The sequence below is a fragment of the Gopherus flavomarginatus genome, chromosome 12 (assembly GCF_025201925.1).
Source record: "Gopherus flavomarginatus isolate rGopFla2 chromosome 12, rGopFla2.mat.asm, whole genome shotgun sequence".
NCBI classification, from domain to species: Eukaryota; Metazoa; Chordata; order Testudines; family Testudinidae; genus Gopherus; species Gopherus flavomarginatus.
The window spans coordinates 13534216-13560273 of NC_066628.1; the positions used below are offsets into that span (position 1 = coordinate 13534216).

Sequence of the window (26058 nt, forward strand, 5' to 3'; positions counted from 1 at the left end):
ATCTTTCCTGTATAGACAAGCCCTTATAGCATTTAGTCTAGTAATAGTTTTCTGTAATAAATATATCCGTAATTAAACAGAGGTATATAAATATTACATATTGCTCAAAATCAGACTTACTTTTTATGTCTGGAAAATTCTAGCTAAGGTGTTTATAGCATCAAAGAATCTGAGCACTTCTCAGTAAGTATATATCCTGACACCACCTCTTCCTGACAGAGAAAAGCTGTTATCCCCATTGTACAAAGGGGAAACTGAGACACAGAGAGATGTAGGGTATGTCTACATGGAGGATAAAAGACCCATTAGATCCTCCCTTAGCTCATGTTGCATAGCATTACAGATTAACATTTTACCTTCTTTGTACATATCTGACCAGATACATACCAAAGTGTGGGTGTCTCCAATAAATAATTTTTACTCACAGTGGCTTGATATCACACAATTAAAATGTGCAATGATTCTGGGTTAAATTCTGTGGCTTCCAGCAGTGGAGAAGGTTCTCCAGGCTCACCTGTCCCCACATGCTACTGCTTTCAGAGGACAAGGGAGGTCAAAGCAGTGCATGGGGCATGAGGGATGGAGGGGGTCTTCAGCTGAGCCATACCCCCCCCCACTCCTTTATCCATGCTCCTCAAGTCTGTCCTTCTTCCAAAAAAACCTCAACCACAATGACTCCATGCCAGTCTCTGCACAGTTCATACATCCTCTGGCTCTGCCCAGCTCCTCAATCTACAGGGTCTCTGCCAAAGACTGGGCTGGGCTATAAGAGAGACAGGAAGACTCCGAGCTGGGGAGACGATATGGGGCAATACAGGAACTAACCATGCAGACAGGGCCTTCTGTGGTCAGGTTAAGGATTGTCTAGGAATCAGAGGCAGTAGAGGGGAGAGCTGGGCTGTGGAACATGGGGTTGCTGAAATTATTTTTAAAAAGCCAAGTGAAAACTGCTCAAAAACTTTGTTAACACAGAGTTAACGTTGCCCAGTGCTGCCTCCTGCCATTCCAGAACGGTTGCCACCTTTCTAAGGGCTGGTAACAGGACCCCATAGGCCACCACCCTGCTCCGCCTCTTCCTGAGGCCAGGCCCCTGAGCTACCTCCCACAAGGCCCTACCTCCTTGCCCCCACCTTCCTGCTAAGGCCCTGCCTCTGCTCTGCTTCTTCCCCAGCACCCCATCAGAAAAACCAGACATCAGGGCTTGTCAAACGGCACTTGGACTGTCTGGGTGAAAAACCGAGTGGGTGGCAACCATAGTGGCTAAACTTAAACCTCTGAAAACCAGGAAGTACAAAGTGGAGGAACACGTCACCCGCATAACCCAACCTTATCTCTATCTTGGAGCAATACCCATCACACAGTAACAAACATGCTCTCATAGATACGACAGAACACTTTGAGAACATAGCACATCAATGCTGTAGAACAAACTTTAACAGGTTCTTTGTGGTAAAGCAAACCTTAGATTTGGATCAGGCATAGCAAGCAGAAACTACCTGCACCTAGCCTTCACTCAAACACTGAGCATGCTCCATGCAAACTGCCCCAGGTTTGCAAAATGTTGCTGCCATAATTCAGGGCAACTTCTTTTGTTTCTCCCCTCAGAGGTCTAGCAACAGCTTCCACTCTCAGCCTTTTGGCTCCCCTGGTGTTGCCTCTCTTGGGTGGAGACTCGCATCCCTCTCCCTTCAGACTAGGGTATTTCCAGGCTGCACAGTTCCCCGCCTTCCCTGTATTATTCTCAGCATAGACAGATGTCCTTAGTCAACCTATCTGCTTGTTTTCTCTTCCGAGATGGTTAACAGCTGTGATTGCTACAGTTATAAGGTCATGTACACACAGCGCTTCCTAAGCAACCCTGCTTTATTCATAAGGTAAAAAGCATTACAGAGAAAATAGATTAAAAACAATTAAAAATACCAACCCTACAGGCATGCTGATAAGTCCACCAGAGTTAACCTCAATCCTAAAAGGGTTCTGGCTGGGGCAGTTCTTCAACCCTGCACCCAAGGGAATTTCCTTATTACAGGTTTGTCACAGCTTCAGCTCAGAACAAGCACCCACTCTTATGGGAGCTCAGAAGGCCCTGTCCTTCCAATCCTGCTGTAAGGACTGTCATCCTCCGTGGATCAGGAGCCTGTCTATTTGCTGGATCGGGAAGAAGACCATGAGCCAGTTTAAAACCAGGCTATTTATCGAAAAACCCTTCCTTTGCCTGTTGGTCCCTGGAGAGAATCCAGTGTGAAGTAGTATATGTGCATGTCTCTGTGGGCGGCTTGAAAAGGTTGATAATGGAGCAAGTTAATTGGCTTTCTCTCCTACTAGAGAAGATACAGTGCTATAATAACACATGCAATTGTGTATGTTTTAATATGATGGACCCCACTGGTCTTAACCCTCGTTCAATATGTTTTAACTTAGTTCAATAAAGTTCATTCAGGATACTGGAGGATATTATCAGTCTCTCGCAGTTCTCACCCTTGCCCTGAAGATTCCTTCTGAGACGTTGCCTTTGCTTGCCCCTCACTTAGCCCCAGAGACCAGTGGCAACCTACAGCACTTCATGCAGCAATGAATCATGGTTGGTCCATCAAGGTCAGGGCCAGCTCCAGGGTTTTTGCCACCCCAAGCGGCGAGGGAAAAAAAAATGCCGCGATCAGCAGCAGCTCCACCGTGCCTCTTTCTTCTTCAGTGGCAGTTCTGCGGCAGGTCCTTCCCCCTGAGAGGGACCAAGGGACCCACTGCCGAAGAGCCCGACCTGCTACCCCTTCCCCTTGGCCGCCCCAAGCACCTGCTTGCTCAGCTGGTGCCTGAAGCCGGCCCTGATCAAGGTATATCTGCGCCTCCCCTCATATCACAGTCACAGCTCTACTAACCTGCTGCAACTACTCCTTCCGCTGTTCAGTACACCAACACTGAACACAGTTAACTGCAGTTGGAATACATGTAGATAAATGCACAAACAGTGGTGCAGTCTCACAGTATTTCCATGTACCTACATATGCTGCCGCTGTCGCTGATCCACACCCAATATCTATAGTACTCCAGGGAGCACAGTCAAGTCAAATGTACCCACTTTCAAATTCCTCCTCAATACTCTCCTGTGATGTTACACCTACAAAAATCCTTGGCTCCTTGTGTTCAGAGACCGCTACCTATCATGCCTCCTTGTACTCCCCCATCTGTCTGTCTGCATTTGATGTCTGTTGTGTGGTAGTTGGAATGTGAGCTGTTTGGGGCAGGGAAAATCTTTTTGTGCTGTGTTTGTACAATATGTACGGCCATGGGGTCCTGGTCCATGTTTAGAGTTCCTAGGTGCTATCATCAATAATAATAATAATAATTAATAATAATGATAAATTAGGGCTGTCAATTAATCGCAGTTAACTCACATGATTAACCCCCCAAAATTAATCATGATTAAAAAAATAATCACAATTATTCATAGTTTTAATTACACTGTTAATCAGTAATAGAATACTAATTGAAATTTATTAAATATTTTGGATGTTTTTCTACATTTTCAAATATATTGATTTCAATTACAACACCAAATACAAGCGAACAGTGCTTACTTTATAGTCTTATTTTTATTACAAATATTTGCACTGTAAAAATGATAAACAAAAGAAATGGTATTTTTCAATTCACCTCATACAAGTACTGTAGTGCAATTTCTTTATTGTGAAAGTGCAATTTACAAATGTAGATTTTTGCTTGTTTCTTACATAGCCATACTCTAAACAAAGCAATGTAAAACGTTAGAGCCTACAAGTCCACTCAGTCCTACCTCTTGTTCAGTCAATTGCTCAGACAAACAAGTTTTATTTTTGAGTGCAGTTATTTTTTGTACATAATTCTACATTTGTAAGTTCAACTTTAATGATAAAGAGATTGCACTACTTATATTAGGTGAATTGAACAATACTATTTAATTTGTTTTTTACCGTGCAAATATCTGTAATAAAAAATAATATATAAAGTGAGCACTGTACATTTTGTATTCTGTGTTGTAATTGAAATCAATATATTTGAAAATGTAGCAAAAATCTGCAAATATTTAAATAAATGGTATTCTATTATTGTTTGAGTGCGATTAATCATGATTTTTTAATTGCTTGACAGCCTTAATAATAATAAATTTAGTAAAAAACTACCATCATAAGGACTACAAGATGGAGAAAGGTGAGGAATTCTAAGAGGGAGACCCCTGTCTGCCAGAATTCACTATCCATGTACCTACAAAGAAAAGGAATGTGTGTGTGTGTGTGGGAGGGTGTTAAACAGGAAATGGGAAAGAAATATATGATTCACCTTCAGCAGTTTCTGACACTACACCTGCTCTGCACTGTACTAAACTGGCCAAGTCTTTTCTCAATATGATAGAGTCTAGAAGTGTTTGAAGGAAGCTTTGCTAAGAGCTCTCCCCGGACAAAAGAATGCTGTGATCCTGAGGTAACTAGCTGGATAAAGCTCAGACTGTTAGAAATAAATGTACAAGGTCTTTCTCCCAGTGGGAAATAGGTAGGGGGTGCCAACAGGCTGCCACCATTCTAGGAACAGACCCTAGGGATAGATAAAGGGCTCAGGGAGGGACAGACATATGTCATGGTTCCTACCCTGTTCCCCATCTCCCAGTGCCGGCATATCATCCAACACACCCCTGGAAACCCTGAGGTTCTAGATTCCTGTTTAATGTGACTTTAGCTCTGGTTGCATCTTTCTTTTCCCTCACCACATTGACTGCTAATGGGGTCTGGAACCATTCTGGGAACACTATGGGCTAGGAACACGTCTGAGGTGGGTTCAGAGTGGGGCTATGTGAAGAGCTGACTCATGGTGTTTGAACACTTGAGAATAGCCATGTTAGCCTCTTGTCCTAGAAGAAAAGAATGAGGAAGACATCATAGCTCTTCAAGTCCAGGACAGAGCTAGAACCAGAACAGAGGTCTCCTTAGTGCCTGTCTCATTCCCATCCACTGTCTCTCAGGTCACTGCATGCAGGAAGCCTTGCTATAGCAACAACCTAAGGTGGCATCGATCGGTGACTGGAGAGAGAATTAAAGTTTCCTTCCCCTGATTTTAACTCACTTTTAAATACTACTTTCCTCTTTCATAATAAAATATCAGTAAAAACTGCACCCACCTGCAAGTGAGCGAATAAACTCACCCAGCCCACGGGGAATCCATGTTCCATCTAACCCAGGGCTATTTCTACTCCAGATCTCTCTCATGGAGCCAGGGGAGGAGCCGGGCCCCTCGGAAGCAGAGGAAGGGGAGACTGTGAGAGGCACCTGCACAGGTGAGGAGTTTGTTAAGCCAACTCAGAAACCACGGGCGAGTGAACAAAATAGCTGGCTTTTCCACTAAGGCCCTGTGAGGCCCCCAGTTCTGCCCCTCTTCACCCATGTCAGGGTTGTCCCAGCAGGGGTCACATCCTCCTGGCAGGTGCATCAGTCATGACTTCCTTCCCACAGTCATTGTCTGATGAATGCCCCTCTCTCCCCCTCATCCTCTGTCCTTTCCTGGCAGTTGAGATGTTACATGGGAGCAGAACTGGTCCCTGCGTTGTGGAATTTGGTTCCTAATTTCAGACCATAGCATTATTAATTCTGCTGTTCCCCCTTTCCAAGCATTCTTTAATCCCAGCACAAGAAATGAATCAGGTCTCAATTCTCCCTCTTTATTCCAACAGAGGACGGGATGGTGAAGATAAAGGAGGAGAATTGTCTAGAGGAAGCAGAATCACATGGGAATTTATTGGGAATGTTGGCAGGGAAAGTTTCCTTGAATCCTGATCAGGTGAAGGCGTGTGACTCTCAATGCATGTCAGAAAAAATTCCTGGAGAGACATCACAGGGTAAAGCCACTTCCACTGGCAGAGCTCTCAGGAAAACTAAAAATAGCAAAGCCCATCAGAGAATTAACACTGCAGAGAAACCCTATAACTGCCCTGAGTGTGGCCAAAGCTTCGATGTGAGCTCAGACCTTGCTTTGCATCAGACAATCCACACTGATGAGAGACTCTATAAATGCATGGAGTGCGAGGAAATCTTCAATCAGAAATCAATCCTTGTTACTCACCAGAGAATCCACACTGGAGAGAAGCCCTATAAGTGCCTTGACTGTGGGAAAAGCTTCCGTCAGAACTCAACACTTAGGACACATGAGAAAATCCACAGGGCAGAGAAACCTTATGAGTGCCTACAATGTGGGAAAAGCTTCCGAGTGCGCTCCTACCTTCTTATGCATGAGAGGACCCACACTGTAGATAAACCCTTTAAATGTTCCGACTGTGGGAAAGGCTTTTGTGCAAGCTCTGACCTTATGAAACATCAGAGAACCCACACAGGAGAGAAACCCTATAAATGCCCCGACTGTGGGAAAAGCTTCAGTGACTGCTCAGCCTTTATAAAACACAAGAAAATCCATGTGGCAGAGAAGCCCTATAACTGTACTGACTGTGGGAAAAGCTTCCATGTGATTTCAGCCCTTACTGTACATCAAGCAATCCACTCAGGAGACAGACCCTACAAGTGCCCTGACTGTGGGAAAAGCTTCATCCTGCGCTCATGCCTTATTCGACATCAGAGAATCCACACTGGTGCTAAACCTTATAAATGCCCCGACTGTGGGAAAAGCTTCCGTCTGAGCTCAACCCTTTGTACTCATAGGAAAATCCATACAGCAGAGAAACCCTATGAGTGTCTCAAATGTGGGAAAAGATTCCGAGTGAGCTCTTACCTTCTTATGCATGAGAGGATACACACTGTAGATAAACCTTATAAATGTCCTGACTGTAGGAAAAGCTTCAATGCGAGGTCCTACCTTATCAAACATCAAAGAATCCACACAGGAGAGAGACCTTTTAAATGCCTTGAGTGTGGGAAAAGCTTCAATCGCAGATCAACTCTTATCACTCATCAGAGAATCCACACTGGAGAGAAGCCCTATAAATGTCCTGACTGTGGGAAAAGCTTCAGTGTGAACTCAGACCTCACTGTGCATCAGAGACTCCACTCGGGAGAAAGACCCTATAAATGCCTTGACTGTGGGAAAACTTTCCGTCTAAGCTCACACCTTACTAGACATCAGAGAAGCCACACTGGTGAGAGACCCTATAAATGCCTGGTCTGTGGAGAAAACTTCAGTGACTGCTCAGGACTTATTAAACATAAGAGAAACCACACAGGAGAAGAACCTTATAAATGCTCTGAGTGTGGGAAAAACTTTAGTGTGAATTCAGCCCTTATTGTACATCAAAGAACCCACACAGGAGAAAGACCCTATAAATGCCTTGTCTGTGGGAAAAGTTTCAGTGACCGCTCAGGCCTCATTAAACACAAGAGAATACACACAGAAAAGAAACCTTATAAATGCCCCAAATGTGGGAAAAGTTTCAGTGACAGTTCAAGCCTTATTAAACACCAAAGAATCCACACAGGTGAGAAACTCTATAAATGCCCTGAATGTGGGAAAAGCTTTAGTCACAGTTCAGCCCTTCTGAAACACCAAAGAATCCATACAGGAGAGAGACCCTTTAAATGCCTCGAATGTGAGAAAAGGTTCACTGACTGCTCAGCCCTTAGGAGACACCGGCGAATCCACTCAGAAGACAGGCCCTATAAATGCCCCAACTGTGGGGAACGATTCAGTGTGACCTCAGGCCTTATTAGACACCAGAAAATCCACACTGAGGCAAGACCTTTTAAATGTAGTGAGTGCGGGAAAAGCTTCCAGTCGAACTCACTTCTTAAAACACATCAGAGGATCCATACGGGAGAAAAACCCTATAAATGCCCCGAATGTGGGAAAAGCTTCCGTCAGAGCTCCCACCTTATAAGGCATCAGAAAATACACATGGAATAGGTATTCATAATGTTTTTCGTTGTTGCTTTTGTTATGGTGTTTCTCACGGTTCTGCTATACCAAGTCAAATGGGGATGATGGGGTCTATTCTTGGCTGGGTTTTACAGGGTACCCGTTATGGCTTTAAAGAATCCATGCCATGCCCTGGCCACAAAGGCAGGCCCCCTGGCCTCAACACCTCAGAGACTGAGCCTTTGGACTCCAGCACTCCTGTTCCTCATGCTGAGATCTGCCCAGTGAATCCATCCAAGGTAGACTCCTGGTCTGAGACTTCCCTCCACCTATCGGGGATTAATGCACTTCAGGTGGTGTTGGTAGCAACACCAGGCAGGTGTTTTCCAAACAGGATAGGTTTAAATAATCAACTGGGATACAGTATCAGGGAGTCTTAGGTTAACTTAGGCCATACCTACACTACCACGTATGTTGGCAAAACTTACATCGCTCAGGGGTGTGAAAAAAACACAGCCCTGAGCAACATAAATTTCACCGGCATAAGTGTTAGTGTGCACAGTGCTATGTCAGTGGGAGAAGCTGTTGTTGGGGGTTGTTTAATTATGTTGATGGCATAGGGTGGTTACCCGAGAGATCTTACAAAGCTGCTGCTGCATTGGTACAGATGTGCCGCTGTAAGCTCTCTAGTTTAGACATAGCCTTAGAGATGCAAAGGGCTTCACAAAGCTATGCTGTTATAAGATCTATCTTCTCTCTCTTGTCCAGTCCTGAATGAGAACTCCTATGTGTCTGTGAACCTTCTTCTTAAACAATGATCCCTGACACTTCTTGTCTCTGTTCTCCAGAAAAAGCCATGCTGTGTTCACACTTTCAGCCTGCTGGAACTACCTGTTGTTAAGTGTTAATGTCTGTCATTGTCTCTTCTGGATCCTCCATTGGTATGTTTTGGTTCTAGCCAGCTTCTGAGGGTGCATTCATGCCACCACAGAGAGATCAGACATCATATGTCTCTTTCCTTGTTCCAGGAGAAGCATTTTATTCTTTCTGCATCCAGTGAGTAACAGTGCAAAGACAGATGGCCAACTGAGACTTATATTGTTCACAAAAATATTGCAGAAAATTCTCACATTCATTACAGATGGACGCTGGGGCATTGAGAGATTGGTGATATGGGAGGCAAAATGGAGAGTGCTGGGGAATGGAATATTTGGAAGTTGGGTTGTTGCTGGATGGGCACAGCCAATAGGTGTGAGAGGCTGGGTGCTGGTGGGTACTTGGAAACTGAGAATTGTCCTGAACTCTAAATGTTTTCCTTCTCCAACAGAGAATGAAAAGCAATATACTCCCAACTTCCATCCAACTCATGGTCTGTTACAAAACATCAGCAGTGACTGTTAAAGCAGATTAAGTTCCCAAATACACAGGCTGTGGAAGAGTCAGATGTGTTCAACTTTTGATACTTGAGAGTACGACTTCACCAGTCAGGTTATGCAGAGCATTGAATGGGGTGAATGTTTCTTTTTGGTGTCTGTTAGTGACCTAAGTGAAAGCCTTATGGAGCGTTAGTGCACGTTATCCACGATGTTGTAGCTGATATGAAGATGGCAAGGAATACAGGAGTCTTTTCCCTTCTAATGTCCATGTATTAAGGTTTTGGGTGGCTGACATATATTCTGATGCAACCTTCACTGTCACTAAATTCAGTTTTCTTTGTGTTACTTATATATAGAAACTTTCAAAAAGCCAGGAATAGAGAATGGCAGATCTGCTGATAGTTAGTCCTGAGCCTTAGCCATGTTTATCCTGGCCTCTCTGCTTCAGCTCCAGTAACAATCTGAGCAGAGGTTTTCTTCTTCTCCATGTTCTTTAACTTCACGTCACTGCAGAAGAAAGATTTTTTCTTACCGGCTGGCTCTAATGCATGTAGATGTCTTTCCAGAAGATGTGCTCTAGCTCAGTCACATCATAGGTTTTCTGGAGGAAGCACCCGGTAACATTCTAGGGCCTGTGTTATACACATGTTCTAAGGCTGTGCTGTCCGTCCCCACTGCTCCTTCTACTAGCTCTGCAGATGCCCCTCCCCCAATCCCTAGGGCATACACCCAGGTGGTGGCGACCCCCCCACTGCCACTAGATCATCTCCTCCGACCACCGCCTCCGCTACCATCTATAGCGCCCGGCCACAGATGGCACCCCACTAGTGACCGCTGAGCCCCTTCTCCTCCTCCTCACTCTTCAAGCCCAAGGCAGGCTGGAGAGGGTGGTGACCTGAGGAGTTACCCTGCCCAGCCAGCAGGCAGGGTGATGTCACTAGAGCAATCAACTGGCTGTGAAAACAAGAGTCTGTCTTATTGCCAGGGGATGGAGAAAGTCAGCCAGCAGCTGCGGGGTGCAGGACACTGCCCTAGTGCGGAGGTGACAGCGGCTCCAGGATCCTGACATCCCAGCACTTTTAACACCTTCCTGGAGCCTCCCAATTGCCCTGAGCCATAGCCATGGGACCCCAGCCCTCCTGATGGCAAATGGGCCTCAGCTACCAGCTCAGGGTCACACAGAGTGTCAGAGCCATGGATGGACCCCTTCACTAACCACTGCTGCACACTCCCTCCCACAGCTGGCAATTGTAACCAGGCCCTAATGTCCAGTCCCCCTGGCTTTGAGAGGGAGGGTCACTCCTGGTTCTATTGCTGCCTATTGATCTTTAGGACTGGCCAAGTTGCTGCCCCTCTCTATAGCTCTCTGGGACTCACATCCCCGAATGGGCTTTAAAAAAGACAATGGTTCAAGTTTGGCTCCAACTCTTTCTTGTTTCTCTACACCAGCCATTTTAGCAAAGTTTAGAGTTCTTGACGTTCAACATCTGGAAACATCCCTTTCTCCTTCGCAGACAGCTTGAGCCTCCCTCCTCACCCAGGCTGTCTGCTGCCTGGAGTTAGAGAATTGACCCTATTCCCATTGCACCTACCCAAGGAGTCACACAGCAAAGCAGGGACAGAGCCAGAAAGAGAAGCCAACAGGCCTGACTCCTGTTCTAACTAACAGACAACAACCCCCACGGAGGCAGGGATAGAGCCCAGGAAATAAGGGGTGAACATTTTCATGGAAACCGTTTTCTGTCAGAAAATCCATTCAGACTAAACTACTTTGTTTCCTGAAATCATAATAAGTAGGATGAAAATTCTTTGCAAACAAATATTTGTTTGCAAAACAAGAGCATCTCCTGTTTGTTACAGTGCATTAAACTGTCTCGTCGTACACAAAGAGACACTGATCTAGAAAATTAGATGAGATGCTTCAGTCTGAGCTAAGTATTTGCTGTTCTTAACAATTTCAAAATAATAAAATATCAATAAAATAGAATATTATGTCATAATCTGATATGGCTCAATTGATAGGACACCTCCTATTCTGCACTGCTACTAGTGACACTCTTCAGTGGATCCCCATCATCCACTCAGGTGGGAGAGGATTGTTAATCGTACTTGACAGAAGGAGAAACTAAGGCTGAGAAAGGAGCAGTGACTTGTCTTTGCTACTGACTGGCTTCATCAGCTGAGTTGCTCTCAAATGAGCTACAGACCAACAATTGTTCATAGGAATTAGTCAGCAAGTATTTTAGAAGAACTGGAATGTTAGAGAGGATCATGAACTGCTCTGAGACAATGAATGGAGAGCAGCATCAACACTGGTCAAACATAAAACTGGTTGTGACTTATTTGCTTGGTCATAAAAAAGAACAACAAAGACCAGAGTTTCCTGCATGTCAATAGCCCCCTCCTCAGCCAATCAAGGTTGAGACTTTGAGGGGTGGAAGGGTAAGGGTTCTCATCAAATAGCCCAAAGAATGGCGCAGGTCACCACCGAGGGGATCACTCTCAGAGCACTATTCCAGTCTCACCTCTCAGTGAGGGCCTCCAACAACCCCCCCGGTCCCTGCTGCAAACACAGAGTTCCCAGTGGTGGGAAGAGAGCAGAGGAAAAGGACAAAGGAAGCAAGAAGAGAAAGGTAGGAAGGACAGAGGAAAAGGGAAAACAAAAAGAAGAAACCCCAATGTCTCCAATGATTCTAAGGGACAAAGTCCTATGTTGGGAATACAATGCTACTCCCACAATCAAGTGTTTTCCTTTCCTAGAATTCAGCAGGCACCTGATGGATCAGACTGAACAGATTCCAAATCTCTCGGAGGCTCTTACCTTCTACACAGGGACGTCTGTTTTCTAGCAAAATAAAGAAAAGAAAAGGAGAAAACTCCAAAGAGGGTCCTCCTTGTGCTCACGTACATGAAAGTGAATTCTCTCTCAGTCCTCAAGGAGAGACCTCGAGAAGGAGACATGCTGAAGCAAAGCCACAGAGATCTCCAAGGTTGCCCCTGTCCTGCACCCCTGTCCTGCCTGGCTGATGTCAAGATCTCTCTGTGAGATCATCGTCTCCCCACCACCTTTGTCCAATAGGCTGAGGTCCTGCCAAAGGCCCTTGTGATGTCATGGCCACACCCACCCCTCCCCTGCAGTGCTGATGTCCTGCCCCTGTCCAGCCACATTGCATGTTTGAGCTGCTTCCCCTGGACCATCCCACTCAATGACTCTTTGCTGTGGGATGACACCACTACACAGTAGAACACGAGAGGGTCTTCCTCAGGCCGCAATCAGCTTTTCATAAGATAGTAGACTTTATGGCCAGAAGAAACCATTAGAGCATTTAATCTGATCCCCTGAGTATCTTAAGGCCTCCGGTATGTCAGAAGAGCTGGGTTTTTCTTTTACTCAAACATTTTCCAGAAAGGCATCTAGTCTTTATTAGAAGATATCAAGAGAGGGAGAAGCCATCATCTCTCTTGGTAGTTTGTTCCAAAGATGAATCACCCTCTTACAAATCTGGGTCTTATTGTCATTATACTTTTTCTGATTTCTGCTTCCATCCATGGGGTCTTGTAATGCCTGTCCCTGCTAAATAAAAGAGCCTTTTTATACTCAACATTTTTACTCCATGAAGTCAAGCAACTCACCTTTCATTCTCCTTTTGTATATACTAAACAGATTGAGCTTTTTCAATATCTCATTACAAGGCATCATCACCATCACTCAATTATGAATCTTTTCTGTACCTTCTCCAATTTTTATAACATAATATTCAAAATGTGGACACAAGAACTGGATTCAGCATCCCAATATCAGTCTCACCAATGCTGGAGCACTTCCCTTTCCATACTCACTACTTTATCCATCCAAGTATGGCTTTAACCTTTTTTACCACAGTTTCACATTGACAAATCATGTTGAGCAGCTCATCCACTATGGCCCCCAAATCCTTTTCAGGGTCACTGCTTTCCAGCGGACTGTCCCCCATTCTGTAGGGTGCTGCCTGACTCCTTTGTTACTGTAAGTATGAGTTTGCATATGGCTTTATTAAAACCTAATTATTCAGTTAGTATTTTAGAAGAACTAGCCCATTAGTAAGAGAATCATGAATTGCTCAAAGACAATGAATGGAGAAAAGCAGCAAGAGCAATCAAACATGTTTGGTTCTGGCTTATTTCCTTGGTCTTAAAAGAGAGTAACAAGGACCTGAATCTCCTCCCTAACAATAGCCCCATGCTTGCCCAATCAGCACTGAGACTCTGAGAATCAGAAAGTGAGAGTTCTCACCAGCTGTCCCAGGTCACCACTGGAGGAAGTCACTCTTAGAGCACTATTCCAGCCACATGTCTTTTGGAGGGCCTCCCACAATGAGAGTTGGAGTGCAACTCCCCCCTGCCTCCCACTTCACATGCACAGACAGGTCCTGGTGGTGAAAGGAGAGCAGGGGGAAAGGACAAAGATGGAAGAGAAGAAGAGAAAGGAGGGAGAGGCAGGAAAAGGGAAAACAAAAAGAAGAAACCCCAATGTCCCCAGTGATTCTAAGGGACAAAGTCCTAGGTTAGAAATAAAATGCTGCTCCCACAATCAAGTTTTTCCCTTTCCTAAAAATCAGCCAGCACCTGATGGATCAGACTGAAAAGGTTCCAAACCTCTCGGAGGCTCTTACCTTCTATACAGGGACGTCTGTTTTCTAGCAAAATCAAGAAAAGAAAAGGAGAAAACTCCAAAGAGGGTCCTCCTTGCGCTCACATAGGTGAAAGTGAATTCTCTCTCCTTTCTCGAGAGACCTCGAGAAGGAGACATGCTGAAGCAAAGCCACAGGGATCTCCAAGGTTGCCCCTGTCCTGCACCCCTGTCCTGCCTGGCTGATGTCAAGACCTCTCTGTGAGATCATCGCCTCCCCACCATCTCTATCCAATAGGCTGAGGTCCTGCCAAAGGCCCTTGTGATGTCATGGCCACACCCACCCCTCCCCTGCAGTGCTGATGTCCTGCTCCTGTCCAGCCACACTGCATGTTTGAGCTGCTTCCCCTGGATCATCCCACTCAGTGACTCTTCATTGTGGGATGACACCGACTACACAGTAGAACACGAGTCGCTCTTCCCCATGCTACGCTCAGTTGTTCATGAATTAGCAGACTTTATGGCCAGAAGAGACAATTAGAGCATGTAATCTGACACCCTGCATATCACATGCTTTCTGTATAGCATAGTAGCTAGTTTTTCACTAAACACGTTCCAGAAAGGCATCTAGTCTTCATTAGAAGACATCAGGAAATGGACAATTCCCACCACTTCTCTTTCTAGTTTGTTCCTTTGGTGATTCATCCTCACTGTTGAATATTTCTGCTCTATTTCTAATATGAATTGGTCTCTTTTGAGTTTCCAGCCACTGGGTCTTGTTCTGCTTTTCTCTGCTAGATTAATGAGCCCTTTAATACCTGATATTTTCTCTCCATGAAGTCACTTCAACACTTCAATGATGTCACCTCCCGATCTTGTTGATAATCTGAACAGGCTGAGCTCTTTCAATAGCTCACTGGCAGGCATTTTTCTCCAGCCCTCAGAATCTTTCATTGCTTTTTGCTGCCCCATCTCCAGTATTTCAAAACCTTTTTCAAAGGTGGACGCCAAAACTGGATGCCATATTCCAGGATCAGTCTCACTGATGGTGTGTCACCTCCCTATCCTACTCACTGGTCTTTTCATACATCTAATGATGGCATTAGCCCTGTTCACCACAGCATCACACTTCTTAATCATTGATCATTAGGGTTGGAAGGGACCTCAGGAGATCATCTAGTCCAACCCCCTGTTCAAAGCAGGACCAATCCCCAAATGGCCCCCTCAAGGCCTGAACTCACAACCCTGGGTTTAGCAGGCCTGGGTGCTCATGTTGAATGGCTTGCCCAGTATGGCCCCTAAATCCTCTTCACAGTTAGTGCTTTCCTAGATACACTTCCCCATTCTGTAGGTGTGGCCTGCATGCTTTGCTGCTAGGTATAGGGCCTTTCGTTTGGTTCTTTTCAAACTTATTTTCTTTGAATGGGGCCAGCTTATTGAGGGATCTGATTGCCCTGTGTCACTGCCCTGTCCTCAGCATTAATTACCACTCTGCTAGTATTTTATCACCCACTAATGTTAGCGGCAGTGATTTGATATTGTGTTGCAGTTCATTGATATTTATTTTCAAGAATTAGTCCTTGAGAGCCTCTTCATATCCCTAGTGCCCAGAACCTGCTCCGCACAGCCCAGCGAGAAAAGGCTGTCCAGCCCAGCTGTTCCATAGGGGCTACGCACAGAACAAACTTAGGAGCTTGTGTTATTCACAGGTTCTGAACAACATGTGTGGGTCATCAGCTTTCAAAGACACTCTAGACCGGTAGCGTAGACAGGTCCCAAATGTATCTAAGTTTCCTGCCTTGCAAAATAGGAGAGAGAAAAAACATAACCTTGATTAGCTTTATTTTATAGTTGTGGAAACTGAGGCACACAGAAGCAAAGAGATTCGCTCATGGTCAAAAAGCCAGGAATAGAAAATGGCAGATCTGCTGATAGTCAGTCCTGGGCCCTAGCCGTGTTTATCCTAGCCTCTCTGCTTCAGCTCCAGTAACAACCTGAGTAGAGGTTTCCTTCTTCTCCATGTTCTTTAACTTCATGTCACTGCAGAAGATTTTTTCTTACTGGCTGGCTCTAATGCATGTAGATGTCTTTCCAGAAGATGTGCTCTGGCTCAGTCACATCATAGATTTTCTGGAGGAAGCACTCGGTGACATTCTAGGGCCTGTGTTATACACACGTTCTAGGGCTGCGCCATCCCTCCCCACTGCTCCTTCTACCAGCTCTGCAGATGCCCCTCCCCAATCCCCAGGGCATACACGCAGGTGGTGGCAACCCCCCCACCTGCCACTAGATCATCTCCTCCAACCACCGCCTCTGCTGCCATCTATAGCGCCCGGCCACAGATGGCACCCCACTAGCGACCGCCGAGCCTCTTGAGGCGACAGCCAGTGTGTGCGCCCAGGGCCCCTTCCCCACCTTGACCAGGAAGCACGGCGTCCGTTCCTCCTGGTACCCGCCTCACCCCACGTGGAGACCTACGTGTGGGCACTGGTGAGGGCGGTGGGGGCCACAACCATTGTGGCGGCCTCCAAAATGTACAGAAAGGTAGTCTTCTTCCTAGCATCGGAGGCCGCTGCCCAGGAGGCAGTGGAGAAGGACCTGGCTGTGGGGGGCGTTTGTCCCCCTGGAGTCGTTGGAAGACCTGGTTGTCCAGTTAGTCCTGACCTCCATCCTTCCCTTCCTGCCCAATGCCGCCCTGCTGCCTGCCCTGCTGCCCGCCCCTTCAACCCTGGGGCACCCAATTTCTTTCATCAGCCCTCTTCCATTGGGCTGCAAAGACCCCACCCTCCATTATGTCCTCTCATTCCACCAGCAGGTGCAGCTTCAACTGCTGCTGGCGGCGTGTGATGGAGATGCGCTCGAGGGACCCTTTCTCGTCCCCTACCAGGAAGCCCACTACTGGGTGCATTATTCCACGAGGGAGGCCCGGTGCTACCTCTGCCGGGAGATGGGACACGTCCGGAGGGACTGCCCCTTGGCCCAGCATGGAGGAGTGTCCGGGACCCCAGAGCCATGGCAGGGCACTGGCCCCGTCAATGCCAGTGCCCCTTGGCTGCCTGGCGCCTGGAGCTGCCCCTCCTCCTTCCCAGACCACCATTGCTCCTGCTCGGGCCTTAGGGGTACCTCCCCCAGTGTGCTCAGACAAGCGGAAGAGCCCTGCCTCTGCTGTCTGCAGTCTGGCGGGGTCTGTGGAGGAGAGTGTGGCAGGGATACCACCAGGCATGGGAGATGACCCGCCCCAAGGAGGATCCTCCTTCCCTCATGCTGCCCCATCATTGCCTCCCTGAGTCCCCGAGCCATCGTCCTTGCTCCCTGACCACACCCCTGTTAGCCAGCCCCCGATGATGCCATAGAGGGCTGGGCCCTAGTACAGGGGAAGCGAGGCAAGTGGAAGGCTCAAGCTCCGCTCCTTCCCACCGATGCGGAAGCCCCCCGGAAGACCAGGAAGGGGGGCACCAATGCCGAGCCTTCCACTTTGCCCCCAGCAACTCCCATTCAATGGTGCCAGCAGGGGACAACGTGGCAGCACCGGAAAGTAACATTTCCCCTCCTCCGGAGTCCCTTCCCACGGAAGCCCTCGATGGAGCCCCACTCGCCTCCTTACCATCTGAAAACCCTGCAAGCCCTGAGGTGAGCGTTGCCTCAGGTGCTGGCAGGAAGAACCCCGGGGTGATGGAAGGTGATCTCCCCTCCATCTATGAGGTGATCAAGGCCCTGGGAATGACCCAGGTCACCCACGGGGCGGACAACCCTCTGCCAGCAGGCCTTGATCTGGACGACCTCATCCTGGCCCCCCTTTCCCCGTGCTCCGTCTCCCAAACTGTTGCCTCTGCTCCCACCTCCATGATGCCCCTGAACTCTTCCACTGACCCGGCCACAGATGGCACCCCACTAGCGACCGCCGAGCCTCTTGAGGTGACAGCCAGTGTTGTGTGGCCGGGACCCGAGTCACCAGAGGAATCCCTCATTGGTGTGGTGCAACCGACTTCTTTCCTGGGTGGGGGCCCTATCGCGGATTCCCTATCTATGCATTCTGTGGCCATACCACCTGCCTTAGAGCACGAGGCCAGCATCACCAAGGGTCCCCCTCCCATCCCACAGACCCCTAAGCCCAATCGTGGGATGCCACCCTCCAGTGGCCTGGCCACTGGGGCCCCCAGTTCCTCTGTTGCTCCTTTTCCTGTCCCTATTCCTGACCCCAGCCCGTCCCTACTCCTGATCCCTGCCCTGCCCCTAAAGCTGACCCCTGCCCTGTCCCCTGGGGCCATCTCCTTCCCCTTCCCAGAGGATGACCCTCAGGGAGCGGCTTTTGTGTTTCCCTGTCCTGACCCATTAGGGGCTGCTGTCTTCCCTCTGCCACCCCCACATTTCACCAGGAATCAAGGCAGGCTGTGTGGCGCCGGCCCATTGGTTGCCACGCATGAGCATAGCTGGGGGGAGCAGGGGGACTGGCTGCTCCCCTGAGCACATTATCCAAAAGTGGCATCTTAGGCGCCTAATCCGTGGGTGCTCCGGGGCTGGAGCACCCATGGGGAAAAGCAGCTTCCCGCCCCGCCCCCCGGCCCCAGCTCACCTCCACTCCGCCTCCGTCTCCTCCCATGAACATTCCGTCCCGCTTCTGCCCCTCGCCTCTGCTTCCTGCGAATCAGCTGTTCACACTGGACGCCTGGGAGGGCGGAGAAGCAAGCGGCGGCTTTGCGCTCAGGCCCAGGGAGGCAGAGATAGAGTGGAGGTGAGCTGGGGCGGGGGGGGGGCACCTGCACCGCAGCAGGTAACCGAGGAGGGGGTGGGGGTGCACAGGGGAACTGCTCCCTACCCCAGCTCACCTCCGCTCCACCTCCGCCTTCCTGGGCCTGAGCGTGAAGCCGCCACTTGCTTCTTTGCCCTCCCAGGCTTCCTGCACGAACAGCTGATTAGTGGGAAGCAGGGGGGCTGCGAGCTTGGCCTGACCTTGTGCTCCAGGTGCTGCTTGGTGGCGGCGTGGCCCAGCTTTAGCCGAGTGGTGCTGCCAGCCACCTCCAGGCAGTGCGGTAAGGGGCTAGGCGGGGGGGGTTGAATAGAGGGCAGGGGAGTTCGGGGTTGGGGGTTGGGGCGGTCAGAGGGCGGGGAGCAGGGGGGTTGAATGGGGGCAGGAGTCCTAGGGGAGCAGTCAGGAAGGAGGGGGAGGTTGGATGAGGTGGTGGGAGGCAGTATGGGGCAGGGGTTCCAGTGGCAGTCAGGGGACAGGGAGAAGGGGTGGTTGGATGGAGCAGGGGTCCTGGGGAGCCATTAGGGATGAGAGGGGTTGGATGGGGCGGCAGAGGGCAGTTAGGGCACAGGGAAGGGAGGTGGATGGGGCAGGGGTCCTGGGAGGGGGAGTCAAGAAACACGGGGGGTTGGATGGGGCAGGAGTTCCGGGGGGCAGGGGTGGGCCATAACACCCTTGTGAGGTGAGGAAGGAACCGGTTGTTAAGATTTTGGCAGCTCATCACTGCTCAGAGCTGGAGGTGGCTGTTAGGAGTTGTAGGGGGGATGGTCCCCATGTACTAAGCAGAGAAGTGAACTGCACATTGTACCCCGGTCAATAGAGAGGGCTTTAGAACATGCTTATAGATTAAACAGTAGTAAGTTACCAGGACCAGCTGGTGTTTCCCCAAGATTGTTGAAGGAACTCAAATGTGAAATTAAATTCAGAGTTACTAATGGTGGTATGTCATCTGTCACTGAAACAAGCCTCTGTACTAGATGATTGGAAGGTAACTAATGTAACACTGATTTCTAAAAAAGGTTTACTGGCCAGGATCACTTCTGGAGCTTAACTTCAGCACTGGGCAAGTTGGTAGAACCCGTGGTAAAGAACAGAATTATCTGACACACAGAGAAACATGATGTGTTGAGAAAGAGCCAACATGGCATTTGTAAATAGTGAAGCATGATTATGAGGGGTCAGCAAACATGTGAGTAAAGGCAAGCCAGTGGATAGTGTACTTGGATTTTCAGAAAGACCAACAAGGTTCTACCAATGGCTCTTAAAGGACTAAGTTCCTAAGGGATAACAGGTAGACACCCTCACAGATCAGTCGCTGGTTAGATGATAGGAAGCTAAGTGTGGGAATAAATGGTCAATTTTCAAAATGGAGAGAGTTAAACAATGGGGTCCCCCAAGGAACTGTACTGGGACCTGTGGTGGTCAACGTATTCATTAACAATCTGAAAAAAACACTGAGCAGTGAAGTGGCAAAGTTTGCAGATGATACACTATTCAAGATAGATAAATCCAAAGTAATAGGCTCATCCTCCCTGATTGAACTAACCTTGTTATCTCTAGCCTGCTTCTTGCTTGCATATATATACCTGCCCCTGGAAATTTTCACTACATGCATCTGACAAAGTGGGTATTCATCCACGAAAGCTCATGCTCCAATACGTCTGTTAGTCTATGAGGTGCCCCAGGACTCTTTGCTGCTTTTCAGAATATGAATGGTGCCGGTCTTCTTGGTGGCTGGCTGACCTTGAATTATTGTCAAAAGTCAGAGGGTGACTCTTCTCTTTCCTCACATTTTAGTTGAGGATTCCATTGATAAAGGGATTGGCCTCAAATACCTGGTTGTAGGACTCTACCATGATGTAGTTTTCATCTTGGGAAGGTCCGGTCTTAATTATATTAAAGCATGTATTTTAGTCTTTGTAAATATCTGTTATAACTCTGTAGCTTTTTATAAAGGCAGGAATAAAATAAAAGTAGCTGCAATAGTTCCACAGTTAACTAAAACTGAAAATTTACAAAATTTAAATCAGACTCCTAATCTTAATTTTTGCTTAATAAATAAGTCCATCAGAAAACTCTGTTGGGAAACTGCTACAGTTTACATAGAAAGTGTACTTCTCCTATGTAGGTCATAAGGATCCTATCTGTCTGAGTACTGGCTGCTCTTTCTTTCTTTGATCTGCAGAGCAACTGATGCTTTTCAGATATCAGTTGTGGGTACTGGAGGGTTTTATTGCATCTTCTTTCTTGGCCCCAGCTACTGTTCTCCCTTCTTGTTGCATTGATAGTGGGTGGGTGTGTCTCGCCTTTTTTTTTTAAATCATATATGCTAGGGACAGTCTTGTCCTCTTCTCCTCTCCTGATGTCAGTGTAGATGCAGGCAGTGCAAAATGTACTACAGTCAGACAGTATCTCAAATGCAAAGCAGCATTTCTCTGATCTGAGGTTTGAAGAACAATGTGGAACTAGCTATTTTACGGATGTCTAGATTTCATTCCAGTAGTAACAGAACTGGTGATAGGAAAGCAGGAAGAGGGGGTGTGTGTGTGTGTGTGTGTGTGTGTGTGTGTGTGTGTGTGTGTGTGTGTGTGTGTGTGTGTGTGTGTGTGTGTGTGTGTGTGTGTGTACAGCTTAAATTGGTAAAAACCCTAACTTTCAGTACTCAGTGTTTCAGAAATGTTAGACTGCCAACCTGTGTCGTAGAGATGTCTTTTGTTTTAAAAAAACCCCATGAATAAAGCTATTTTAAGGGGAATTACTGCTTTGTCCAACCCTGAAGAGCTATGAGATCTTTGCTCATCAATTCTCATAAAACTTGTATTTGTCATGTGTTTTTGGTGGCTTTAGTAGTATGGTCTATTATAAATAAAGTGCATTTCACTGATTGATTTTAAAATGAAATTAGGAACTGGAAAAAATGGCCAGTAATTTTTTTTTAACCTGTGACAATTATAAACTACTGTATTCTGTCATTTACTTTCTAGAATCTAAAGTATAGATTCATAGACTTAAGGTCAGAGGGACCATTATGGTCATCTAGTCTGACCTCCTGCACAACCCAGGCCACAGAATCTCACCCACCCACTACTGTAACAAACCCCTAACCTATGTCTAAGTTACTGAAGTCCTCAAATCATGGTTTAAAGACCTCAAGGTGCAGAGAATCCTCCAGCAAGTGACCCATGCCCCATGCTGCAGAGGAAGGCGAAAAACCTCCAGGGCCTCAGCCAATCTTCCCTGGAGGAAAATTCCTTCCGACCCCAAATATGGTGATCAGTTAAACCCTGAGCATGTGGGCAAGACTCACCAGCCAGCATCCAGGAAAGAATTCTTTGTAGTAACTCAGATCCCACCCCATCTAACATCCTATCACAGACCATTGGGCCTATTTACCTGCTAATAATCAAAGGTCAATTAATTGCCAGAATTAGGCTATCCCCTCATCCCATCCCCTCCATAAACTTATCAACCTTAGTCTTGAAGCCAGATATGTCTTTTGCCCCCACTGCTCTCCTTGGAAGGCTGTTCCAGAACTTTACTCCTCTAATGGTTAGAAACCTTCATCTAATTTCAAGTCTAAACTTTCTAGTGTCCAATTTATATCCATTTGTTCTTGTGTCCACATTGGTACTAAGCTTAAATAATTCCTCTCCCTCCCTGGTATTTATCCCTTTGATATATTTATAAAGAGCAATCATATCTCCCCTCAACCTTCTTTTGGCCAGGCTAAACAAGCCAAGCTTTTTGAGTCTCCTTTCATAAGACACGTTTTCCATTCCTCGGATCATCCTAGTAGCCCTTCTCTGTACCTATTCCAGTTTGAATTCATCCTTCTTAAACATGAGAGACCAGAACTGCACACAGTATTCCAGATGAGGTCTCACCAGTGCCTTATATAATGGTACTAACACCTCTTTATCTTTGCTGGAAATACCTCGCCTGATGCATCCTAAAACTGCATTAGTTTTTTTAACGGCCATATCACATTGGTGGCTCAGTCATCCTGTGATCAACCAATACTCCGAGGTCATTCTCCTCCTCTGTTACTTCCAACTAATGTGTCCCCAATTTATAACCAAAATTCTTGTTGTTAATCCCTAAATGCATGACCTTGCACTTTTCACTATTAAATTTCATCCTATTACTCGAGTTTACAAGGTCATCCAGATCTTCCTGTATGATATCCCAGTCCTTCTCTGTGTTAGCAATACCTCCCAGCTTTGTGTCATCTACAAACTTTATTAGCACATTCCCACTTTTTGTGCCAAGGTCAGTAATAAAAAGATTAAATAAGATTGGTCCCAAAACTGATCCCTGAGGAACTCCACTAGTAACCTCCTTCCAGGCTGACAGTTCACCTTTCAGTATGACCCGTTGTAGTCTCCCCTTTAACCAGTTCCTTATCCACCTTTCAATTTTCATATTGATCCCCATCTTTTCCAATTTAGCTAATAATTCCCCATGTGGAACTGCATCAAATGCCTTACTGAAATCGAGGTAAATTAGATCCACTGCATTTCCTTTGTCTAAAAAATCTGTTACCTTCTCAAAGAAGGAGATCAGATTGGTTTGGCACATCTACCTTTTGTAAAACCATGTTGTATTTTGTCCCAATTACCATTGACCTCAATGTCCTTAATGACTTTCCTTAATTATATCTAAGTGTAATCTAAAGTTCTCCTGTGAAATGCTGGCTGTGCAAACCCTTCCATGGCTGGATCATTCTTGTGTTTTTATTTTAAGTACAAATAAATATGTGTAACAAATTTAAAAGTATGTAATTAGTAATTTGATATGTCAGGTGGTGCCTTTTTTTGTGTTTGCTCCCCCTGATGTTAGAACCTGGCTACGCCACTGTCTGCAGGGGGCGGTGTCAGGAAACTCCGAAGGGAACATTTACCAGATTCCTGAGCAGGTGGCGGCCTGTGAGAGTCGAGGCAGCTCAGGTAAGGAAAAGATCCCAGTGGAGGAGGCACAGGGCAGAGCCACTTCCCCTGGCAGAGCTCTCAGGCAAACTAAAAATATTCAAGCCCATCAGAGAATCATCCCTGGTGTGAAACCCTATAACTGTCCTGAGTGTGGCCAATGCTTCAGTGTGAGCTCAGACCTTGGTGGTGGAATACTCTACAGGCCTTTTTTGAAAAACTGTCATATATTGTTTTAGATCCAAGAGCGTCCACTTTACTCAGCTACTCAGACTCCTTGCATATGTAAGCAGGGGAATGGTCCCGCTATTGTGGGGAACTTTCCTGGCTTCTGCACTACCCCGGTGAAGTGGGCTGGCGAAAGGATCTGAGTCCTCGCTCCCACTTCCTTTACCCAGAGGCCTCCCTGCCCTCGAGGGCTCCCTTTCCACTCTCCTGTCTGGCAGAGTCCTCGTAACCCCAACAAGGCTGGGCCCTGGATTCCTGGGGGGCTCAACCCCCAACCCTGCTGTGGTCACCAAGGACAGGGGCTAGGGTGTCCCCACTCCGGGGTACTCTCTTTTCACTGCGCACCTCCCTGACCCACTGATCACATCATACAATTTAAAGCAAATACAAGTTATTTAATTAACAATTAATTTTAAAAAAAGAATAAGGAAAATTTGGAAAGGTTAAAGGAAAACACATCACCCCGCTCTGTGGCAGGGACCATCACAAACAGTGTCTCTGGACATCAGGGCACTTCACATGCTGTTCTTTGTAGGTCCCAGGCCTCCTTTTCAGGCCTTGGCTGTGTTGCAGGGATGCTGCGGGTTGGACACTTGCTCTGGCAGTGGCCGCACACTCTCAGGTTCTTGGTGACAGAACCCTTCTCCCCAGTGTCACCCCCATTCTGTCAGGGTTATGATCCCCCTCCAAGTCTGGCCTGCAGAGCCTCTTGGCTGAGGCATCTTCCTGTGCTGGGCCCACTGCCCAGGGTCCCCCTCGCTCTCCCCAGCTGCTCACCGCACCCAGCTTCAGACTGCTCCAGCCCCAGCTCCACTCTGCCTCAGCATGGCTGCTGCTGCTGCTCTGCCTTCAGCTCCCTGGGCTGCTTCTCTGGCCTCTCTGGCTCCAGTTGCTACAGCTCTGCTCCCAGGGCAGGTCTGCTCTGCAGGCTGCTTCTGTGACTCTGCTTTGAGCTCTCACCTGCTTCCTGGGCTGCTTGTCTGGCCCCTCTGGCTCTGGTTGCTGCAGCTCTCCTCCCAGTGCAGGTCTCTCTCTCTGGGCTGTGCTCTGGCTTTTTGGGTTGCAGCTCTGCTCCCAGCAGCTTAGCTTGGGCCCCTACTCCGTCTGACCCAGGCAATTCCAGCTCACACGGAGGACGGGACCCACTGTGGCCTCCCGTCTCCTTGATTAGCCTGCCCGCCCTGTCAATCAGGCTTACCTGGAGCATTGGCCTCTCGCCATTGTTCCTGGGGACTATCAGTCTCTGGGTCCTGATTTGCCATCGATCTCTCCCCTTCTAGTGCTGGGAGCTAGCAACCAAAACACCCCCACTGAATGTTAGTAAGGGGATAACAGTCCCCTTACATTCCCCCCTGCTAAAATTCTGCCACAGCCACAATATTCACACCAGTACATCCGGGCCCCATAAAAACAACATATATCCACATCATATTATATTAAAAACCCATTAACAATTATCAAAAGAACATTTGACATAGTTAACACTCCACATCTACTTCTTAATACTATACATAACAATATTCATTAAAACACTACATAGAACCAATAACATAATTATCTCTAAGTCTAACAGGAAGTACACCTTTATTAGCCCTCTGAGACCTTCTTAAGACTGGTGGTTTATTACCCATATTTTCTGTTTCCTCATCCTCGGATAATACTGGGTCTGTCTGAGGGATCTGGCCATTCCCGTTAGGGTTTGGGTTTTCCCCACTCTGTCCCCCTCTGTATTCGGTTTGTGGGACTAGACCCATTTCCCGACTGGTTTCACCCTCCTCAGAGTGTACTGATCTACGCCTCCTATGGTCCTTGTCTGGACTAAGAGTGCAATGTTTCAGCTGGTCCCTATGTATTACTCTCTCAGGACCTCCTCGTTCAGGCCGGATGGTGTAAACTGGTAGCTCGGGATTGTTGTGAGTGACTACAATGTGGGGATTTGACTCCCACTTGTCCTGTATTTTATTATGCCCCCGGTGCCTATGGTTACGAACTAGTACACGCTCACCAGGCCCGATGAGAGCCCCACTGAACTTGCAATCATAAGTCCTTTTCCTACTTTGGGCTATGTCTTCAGTTGTATTGAGAGCAACTTCACAGGCTATCTTCAGCCTGTCATGGTGACCTTCGACCCAGTCATCCAAATTGGTCACCACATCCTCCTCAGGGCCCTCTCTGTCCAGAATATCCAATGGCAACCTGGGATCCCTCCCAAACATGAGATAAAAAGGAGCGTAACCTGTTGATGAATGGACATGGCTGTTATAGGCCAACACCAGCTCAGGGAGATGTTCCTGCCAGGCTTGCTTCTTTTCCAGCGGGAATGTTCTTAGCATATCGTGCATTGTCCGGTTA

The 26058-nt window shown here is 47.3% G+C and overlaps 2 protein-coding genes and 1 pseudogene across 2 annotated transcripts in view; 2 read left to right on the forward strand and 1 right to left on the reverse strand.

The window, feature by feature from the left end:
* The window catches only part of LOC127032795 (zinc finger protein 345-like), a 181750-nt gene that overhangs the window by 53199 nt on the left and 102493 nt on the right, over positions 1 to 26058 (reverse strand). The gene's annotated exons all lie outside the window — the stretch shown is intronic.
* LOC127032814 (zinc finger protein 436-like) overlaps positions 1 to 26058 on the forward strand; it is a 74261-nt gene that overhangs the window by 1594 nt on the left and 46609 nt on the right. The gene's annotated exons all lie outside the window — the stretch shown is intronic.
* Positions 5704 to 26058, forward strand: part of LOC127033062 (zinc finger protein 420-like) — a 42707-nt pseudogene continuing 22352 nt past the window's right edge.